Source organism: Dicentrarchus labrax, unplaced genomic scaffold (assembly GCF_905237075.1).
Source record: "Dicentrarchus labrax unplaced genomic scaffold, dlabrax2021, whole genome shotgun sequence".
NCBI lineage: Eukaryota > Metazoa > Chordata > Actinopteri > Moronidae > Dicentrarchus > Dicentrarchus labrax.
Genome location: NW_026136719.1, coordinates 17328716 through 17337115, shown reverse-complemented (window position 1 = coordinate 17337115; position 8400 = coordinate 17328716). Strand labels below are relative to the sequence as shown.

The 8400-nt window shown below is 39.5% G+C and overlaps 1 long non-coding RNA gene across 6 annotated transcripts in view; it reads left to right on the top strand.

Moving 5' to 3' along the window:
- Window positions 1-1706: 1706 nt before the first annotated feature.
- Window positions 1707-8400, top strand: part of LOC127351943 (uncharacterized) — a 51552-nt gene continuing 44858 nt past the window's right edge. For 5 of the 6 annotated variants that reach the window (XR_007881000.1, XR_007880997.1, XR_007881001.1 and 2 more), the window contains exons 1-4: window positions 1707-1781; window positions 3806-3950; window positions 6693-6867; window positions 8224-8344. This is a non-coding gene — a long non-coding RNA (uncharacterized LOC127351943). The remainder of the gene's footprint in view (window positions 1782-3805; window positions 3951-6692; window positions 6868-8223; window positions 8345-8400) is intronic. The other variant, XR_007881002.1, reaches the window with a different exon arrangement.

Below are 8400 nucleotides of genomic sequence, written 5' to 3'. Positions count from 1 at the left end.
TATAAGCCACATGTGACTGACCTTTGTTTTTGCGTGATTGGTGAGCTATTTCTTTCTATACATGCTACTGTACAACTCTTAAAGGTGTTCATTCTGAGAAATTGTTGTTTTGATTGAGATTTGGTGACTGTTTGACCCTGAATCCCCTGTTAGTACTGTAAATATTGTAAGTATTTATGTAAGTATGTAATATGCTGAATTTTCTTCACAGAGAAGACAAACTTAACCGAAAAGGTAGCCACCCAAATCAACAATGTTATAGTTGACTTGCATGTAGTACATCAAATTCTTTATATGGAAGATAATACAGCCGTGGATAAAGGCTTCTTCTCTTCTTTTTCAACATGCTACTGCTATGTGTCGTTAGTAGCTATTTGCTGGCCAACCTAGCCATTGTTACCGAAGCCCACTACTGTACAAGAACACCACCAAACTAAAAAACAGAAGCCAAACCAGCTGGGTATACTGTTGCAATAAGCTACCATGTTTTTCTCTGTCCTATCTTGTGATATTGGCGCTATTGGATGAATGCAGCCGAGCCGAATAACAAGATAGATTTAATAAGAATATCAATATAAATAATAATATCTTATTTGATAATCTTTTGTCTTCTTTTCATAATGTGCATCGAGCACAGGGATGAGCTTGTCTGATTAGCTTAGCTTAGCTTAAATCTTGGAAGCAAGGGCAAATGGTTAGCACTGATCAAAACTGAAAGACTTGGTCATCTAGCAGCTCCAAATTTTACTTTGTTAGCTAGCTAACTGGTTACCAGTACCTCAAAAAGAGTTTTGTACAAATTAACATGAGCGACTAATTAAGTGCTGTTAAGTTAACTGTCGGCAGGTCTCTCACTGGGTCTAGTTGTTGGTTAGGACAGTTACAGTGACATTTACGTAGTTTTGCAAAAGCATTTACGTTTGGTGGCTTTACCCTAAAGTGGTCAAATTGGAGCATTATAATGTCCGTTTACAGTTTAAAGCTAAATCTAAAGTAGGCAGCTTGTCATGACCTTTACTTAAATATGAAACTTAATTTAAACTCGTTGAACCTGTACGTACAACATAACATTATTTTCTTTTCGAGTTGTTCCCTGACATTAATTTTTCTGATTATTCTGTAAATTGGAAACCAAAAACTCATAGCTAGTCATTGATGCGTTGTCAGGACCGTTTGCTTCTCATAATATCTTTGATTAAATGTTTGCATTCTCCGAAGTGCCTTTCTTTCTGTGAGTGACTAGTTGATATAAATACTTATTAAGCCTGTGCCAATCAATAGCAGCCTAAATGATAATGTCCATTGCCCAACTCAAGAACTCAAGGCCTGAGGAGAAAAAGATCTGCCCTGCCCTTCCTCCCATTTCCTCTTGTACTGCCTTTCCCTGTCTTGCAGTCCACAGCTGTAGCAGCCATCACACAACCTCAGGCAGGCTAGTTAGCCCTGAGAAAAGAGCCTGAACCCCCGATCAATAACTTTAGTCTTGTCTGCCTAATTGCTCATTGGTCGACATTGGCGCCAGACTATATGTAAGTGCATGTTCCCCCGCGTGATCGACTTCGGCTCTATTTCCACCACTTCCCGCCTAGTGTTGGGCTTACCGTCTGCCCCTCTCTCTTCTCTCTTTTCTCCTGTCCTCGCCTCTGTTCACCCATGTTTGGAATGGAGAAAACCTGACCTGATCGGCATCTCCTCAGTTATCTCAGTGGGATCAGACCATCCAGAGACTGCAAAGAGATGTGTTGCTCTCTCACCAGGCCCGTGACTCTCAGGCTGCTCAGGTAAATATCCGGGTTTAATGACGAACAGGAAGATTAGCCAGTTACTCTCGCTCGCAATTTCAATGAGCGCCAGGAAATTAGCCGGTCTCTTTTGGGGTTTTCTGAACGGCTTATTATATGATCTAATGCAGACACACTTTATGAGCATGGAGCAGAGTATGGAGAGGGCAGTATTGATTGCGCTCATTGTGAATTATGTGAATAGATAAAAGTGTGAGTGTGCATATATATTAGGCAATTATGCGCTCAGGTGCTAATGTAAAAATTCTGCTGAATAAATATGAAATATGCCTCTATCAGCATCCAACTTGTGTCCCCTCGACACTAGTCATTTGAGATGATAATTGGGATAGCATGTTTGCCTTTTTCTGATGAGACGAGATATTGTGATAGCTCTCCTCAGCCTGGATTTAAATGTGTATTGATCAGTGTGAGGCTCAGGAGCTCAAATCAAAACAGCAGTACAGCCCCCGCACACTTGCATATATTTCTGTATTTGTTTTTCACATTATATTTTGAAGAAATCTTACAATCCTCGGACATTAAACATCAGTTAATATGTCACTTAACATAAGAAGCTCGTTTATATTTGTTCTCGCCCTCTCTTTCCAATAGTAGTGTGCTAATGTCATGATTTAAATGAAGTATTGATCAGTTTAGGAGGGGAGAATAGAGAGAGAGGGAGCGATTGTGAGGGAAAGAAAGCAAGACCAGGGTTATCGGTGTGGATCGCATACAGAAAGAGAGTGCTAACGGATGAGACACGTTTTAAGCGATTCCGTGAAATGGATTTCTGCATAATCTGTATTTTTAATTCAGGAATAGCCGCCAGGCTCTTTTGTTTGACTTCTTCCAAGAAGAAAAAATGGACACGGAGATGACACAGTGCCTTGAACAGGGCATGAATGGAAATAAATGGGTTTTTGTTGATTTCATGGAGTATTTGCCAGCCTGTATGCAGATGGTTAAATAATGGTTTGTCCTGGTTGCTGTCTGGGTCTCCATCTTGTCTGGTTATGATTCCTTCTGCAACGATGACACTGCAGCTGCTTCAGGCACACTGGACTAAAGCCTCCATCCAAGTGAAACAGCAGCTAGGTTTGTCTTCCTCTTACTGTCCTCTCTTCCTTTCTCCCAAGCTCCCTCCTCTTCCTCTCTCTCTCACCATCGTTGGCTCTCTCTCGCTCCCCCTCCATCCCTTCCCCTCTTGTGATTTAGCACAGCAAGGTAGTATTAATTAGTGGCCTGTTTATTATTGTTGCCGCACTTACTAGGCAGGCAACTGTTTGTTGTCAGTTTTACAGGAACGGTTCATCTAACCGTTCACTAGATACCCTAGCTACATAGCTGTGTATTCTATAGCTGCACTACTTCTGTATTGCCTTTATTTTTATATAATATTTAGCTTCAGTAGTATTGTTTATCACATAATGTATGTGTCTTTGAAGAGTACATTTGTTTAGACTTTTGTCATTTTTAGTTTTTAATTTGTATTCATTGATAACATGTTCTGATTGTAAGAGTTTGTAAAGTGATTTATTTGTAATTCTTTTTATCAACATGGACTATGAAATTCTGCCTGAACGGGATAGTCATGCTGATTTTTGAAAAATATATATTTAATTAGCTCCTTGTTGAATGTTCTAGTCTGCTAAGAGTTACTGATCAACTGGTATTTATTTAGAATAAAGACTACATCACTCAGTGTATTGTTTGTTATTTCATTGTGAAAAGGTGAGACATTTGTTTTTTGAAGTATGTGGTTTCAAGAACATTCTGCATTATCTTCTGCAGTACTCCTGACACAGAAATAAGAGATGGAGGCAGATGTTAGGCCTGCCCTGGATGGAACAGGACTGGGTGGCTTTATTTCTGAGTATCTGCACAGGAGGATGGGGAACCATTTTTGCATCTTAGCCTCAGCTACAGAGTGAGCAGGTTGGCTGCGCAGAGAGGATAGGCTCGTGTACTGGATTGATTTTTCTCCTCCTCTCGCTGCCCTGCCTCCTTTTGTGGTTCAATAGCTGGACATCCAGGAGCAAGGATCTTTCAGTCGCTGCCTGAACTGCAGGAGAGCCGTCTGGATCTCCGGAGGAACAGAGTCGCATGCAGCAATACCAAAAGCAGCTTCAGAGCAAGACTCAGCAGGCCCAGCAGCTCCAGAGTCAGGTATAGTGCTCACTGCTAGGCCCAGGGTCTTCCAGCAGGCCTCAGACTCATCATGCCTTGTGTGCCCATTCCTATCTTTGCATTTTAAGCAAAAAAGCATTTTGAGGAGCACATTTGATATATTTCCATATAACATATATATTTTGCATCATATTGATTGAATGTGGTTTTCTGGTGCCATCTGACCTAGAATAATGCAGCTTTAGGAGTCACAATGTATTTATGTTAATTAAGTGCAAACAGACAGATGGTTAAAAATGCAAACATGGCATTTGCTTCAATTCGTGATGCATTTAAGTACACAAATGTTACACAGAAAAAAACCTTACAAACATGTAAGGAGGGGGTGTATGTCCACTCCACCACTAGTGGAGTCAACAGACAAACATGTTCTCTATGACAAATAGGCACTTAGTTACATTGACAAGCAAAACATACCCAGTATTCTGATGATTGACGACTGGGGGTTTCGACATGTATTTCAAGAAAAAAAATGCTGCGTGACACCTTCCCTTAAGAAAAACCACTGACCAATCTGAATCCCTGACTGTTTTGATTGATGCTATCTGTGTCACCTGTTGCTAAGCCTCTGGGCAGACTCTGTTTGTAGCGTTCAGTCAGAGCCTGAGGTGTCATCTCAGTTGCGCTGCCTCAGAATTGTTTACTGGAACAGTCAGAGTGCTTTTTTAGCCACTCTGCAAATCAGTGCTTATTTTCTCTGTGTCTTACCACTCCTCCAGACGTCATTTACCATAATGATGCCCACTATTTTACACTGATAGTCAAACTCTCCAGGAGCTGCTGCCTATAATTTGTTTCAAATTAAGAATACTTGCAATAAGTGGTTCCCCCCCTTTTTTATATATGTATTTAAATATTTATTTATTTCAACACAGTATAACATCACACAGGTTGTTCAAAAATAAATTACTTTCAACTTCACGAAAAACACTCATCACTTATCAACGTGATCGATGATGTATAACGTCACTTTACAAATCAACTCGCTACAAACTTGCTCCTCTCCCACTTCACGCCTTTCTTGTTCCCGCCTGAACCTGCCCTGTGTTTGTCGTCCCCAGAATCAGAGCCGCTGCAAATCACCTGACTAGAGTACAGTATTAGAGTATGTAGTATGAACTGCTTTCAGTCACATACAGTGGTTGATAAACAATTGTCAAAGTCTTTACTCAAGTTTTATACATACATTTACAATTTGGATTGTAATGTGCCATGGTGCCATCTCCATCTTCATCATGTCTTCCTCAGCTGCAGATGGAGGCAGAGAATGATGCACTAATGGAATGTAAGCTTGAGTGGAGAGCTCAGGTCAACCTAGCTTGAGCAATTCATTAACATACAATTTGACCAACAAAACCCCCAAATGGGACTCTTACAAGTCCATAAATGTTTCTTCTAATCCTTACATTTTGAATATCCACAGTTGTCACTTTGTATACATATCTGCAATCTGTGTCCCTTTGAGTAAAAATGGCACTGTATAGTTATGTAGTTTTCTCGTCCATATCCAGGCTTAATGATCATGGACTATAGCAAGTCATAATATATCTATCTGCCCTTTAATGTAATGTTGACAGCATAATATAATAATTTTGCAGAACCATTTATGTTACAAGTTATTTCATTTGCACTGCTATTATTATTATTATTATAGTATTACTGTGCACTATATTTCAGGATTTAAAAGATTATATTAAGTAAAAAATAAATGCTATACTGCATTTTCAGTTTTACTGATAAACATTTAAACTGTGTAGGCTAAGGTAAGCTTTTCCACAGAGCAAGACATGGGTTCAGTTTGTGGCTGCAGTGCCTCTGCTTGGCCAGCCTACCAATGGACGTATTTGTCAGTGTTTTTGTGAAACTAGTTAGGAACAGTGTTATTACAATTACTGTCTAAAAGCACTGTAGTGAGCAAGTAAAGTAATGTAAATTCAGGGAAAAAAGGAACTTGGACTAGAATGTAAACTCCAAAACTGAAACTGAATTCAATTGCAGAAAATAGCCTTAGCCTTGGCCAGACCTTTGTATAAGGACATTGTAATCAAGGTTGTAATATACTCAAGTGGTTTGGTCAAAGTCAGATCTTCATTTTAAAAAATTACAACTCCTCTGTAGGTTCTGTGTCTGAATACTTTAAAATGTTGGAGAAAATCATTGTGGACTTTAAATTGATCATTGTTATCAATTGCTTTCTTTCCTTTTTAGCACATCAGTGGCAACCCCAAACACTTTCCATAGGGGTGGCCACTGAAAATCTTCCAGTGACACACGGTGGCCCAGAGTGTTACTGGTGGTCAAAAACTGCTGGCTGGCTATACATTTATTTTCTTTTTTGTCCCTGGTTTCGACATGAAATGTTTAGTTAAATATAGATATGGGTCAGGACCTTATACAGGAATGTATTGTGCTAAGAATGAGGATAGATAGCGAGAGGCACACTAAACTTATTTCCATGGTTTTCAAGAACTTGAGATGGACCTTCACTCAAAAGTGGTTGCACTCTCAGGAGTATCAGAAAAAGACAATACTCTTAACACATATCTTTCTATTTGGAGAGGACCGTGTTGTTTGTGTTCTATATATTTGTATTTAAAGGAATAGTTCACCCTTCGTGAATTGAATTACTAGAAATTCACAATAATTAAACAAATGATATATAATAAGTGAGCTCTAGAGGTTTCAATCTTGTGTTGAATATTGTCTGTGTCTATCCTTTAGGTGTAGCTGCAATGGCAGAGAAATGCAGCATGGGGCAGATTGGCTGCAGAAAGTACTCAGATGCGGCACCGATGTATAGACCTGGAGGCTCAGCTGGGGCAAAGACCTACCACAGTTATAGACTGGACACTAAGAGCGAGACAACCATTGTGGGCTCACCTACATAGAGTCACGGGTAAAATTTGAATATTTAAAAAGGACCAATGTGTAGGATTTAGTGGCATCTAGTGCTGTAGTTGCAGATTGCAACTTTCTTGCTTCACCCTCCCCTTCTAAGTGTCAAAGAGAAACTATGGTGGCTGCAAAATGTGGAAAAAATGCAAATTGCCCTATCTAGAGCCAGTGTTTTTTGTTTTTTTGTTTTTTTGTTTTTATGAGTGTCTCCAACATGTTTGAAAAGAGAGGGTGAGGCGAGGACATTGTAATTTGTGACTACACAGCTAGATGCCACTAAACCCTACACACTTAGGCCTTGCAATCAATAGCATATTTACTAGCCAAATTATAAGCTACTAAAGTAATGCTATAGTTGTCCTGGTTCATAATTCAAAACTACAATGGATTCCTATAAACTACATATGGAATGAAGGCTATCTGGAACATTGTAAACAAGCACCTGCACCAACTTTACTTAACAAAGTATTCAGAGTTATTACTAGTGCTGCCTGTCTACATAGTATATATACATTGTCTTGCATTAGTGCCTTAGATGTAATGCAATGCCTCTATCTCAGACATCCATTACAGAAACACTACATTATTCTTATTCACTGGAGGTTTGCGAAATTGTATGTGAGAGAAAAGAGGATTTTATGTGTGTGCGCAGACATGTATAGGTTTGCAGACATACATTAGAGGTTTTATTTTTATTTTATTCATGCACATGTGCATGTATGTATGTGTGTGTGTGTGTGTGGGCACATGTGAGCTTCTGATATTTGTATCCTCTGTCTCTGTGTCACCTTTGTTGACTTTGTCTCTCTCCTTCTGCAACGCTGTGCTCTCCGCTTTAATGACGCATATATCCTATCTCCAGTCGCTGCCTAATCCCAGCAGCGCTGGCTCAGGAACAGATTACTGCTTCCAGACACCAGAGGAGAGAAGAGCAGAGCAGGGTGGGGGTTGGAGGGTAGAAAGAGACGCCTCAGTGATACAATATACAGATAAATGGAGGGGCCAGCACATGCATGTGAATGTGCACACATATGTATGTATATCAACACATTTACAGCAGAAACAGTCACGAAGATGTTTTCCATAGTAAATACAATCACTACCCATCTTTGCATTGTTCTTTTATACCACATGCACATTTTCAGTTACCCATTTAAATGAAAATGAGGACTGACTTTTTAAATTCAAAATGTAACACAATAATGTAAACAATCTTACCCATCCAAAGTGCAGTGGAAAGCTTAAATTGCTTAGCTTAAATGTCTAGGAATATATATATATATATATATATATATATGTTGTACAACAAGACACTGGACATCTTACTGATTGCTCTGGTTTCTTCTTTTCACTCCAGACTGAAGACATCCTGTCGTTGGTACATGCAGAGTTGTCCAACATGGCTGCCTCAATCAGCAGGTGCAGTACTACCTACTGCTCAGACTTCAGCCAACAGAACAACACAGTGATTTTACAAGGTAGGGTGTTCTCCATAGTGGATCAATAAAGTCTCATGTTATTATTGCATTTTGTT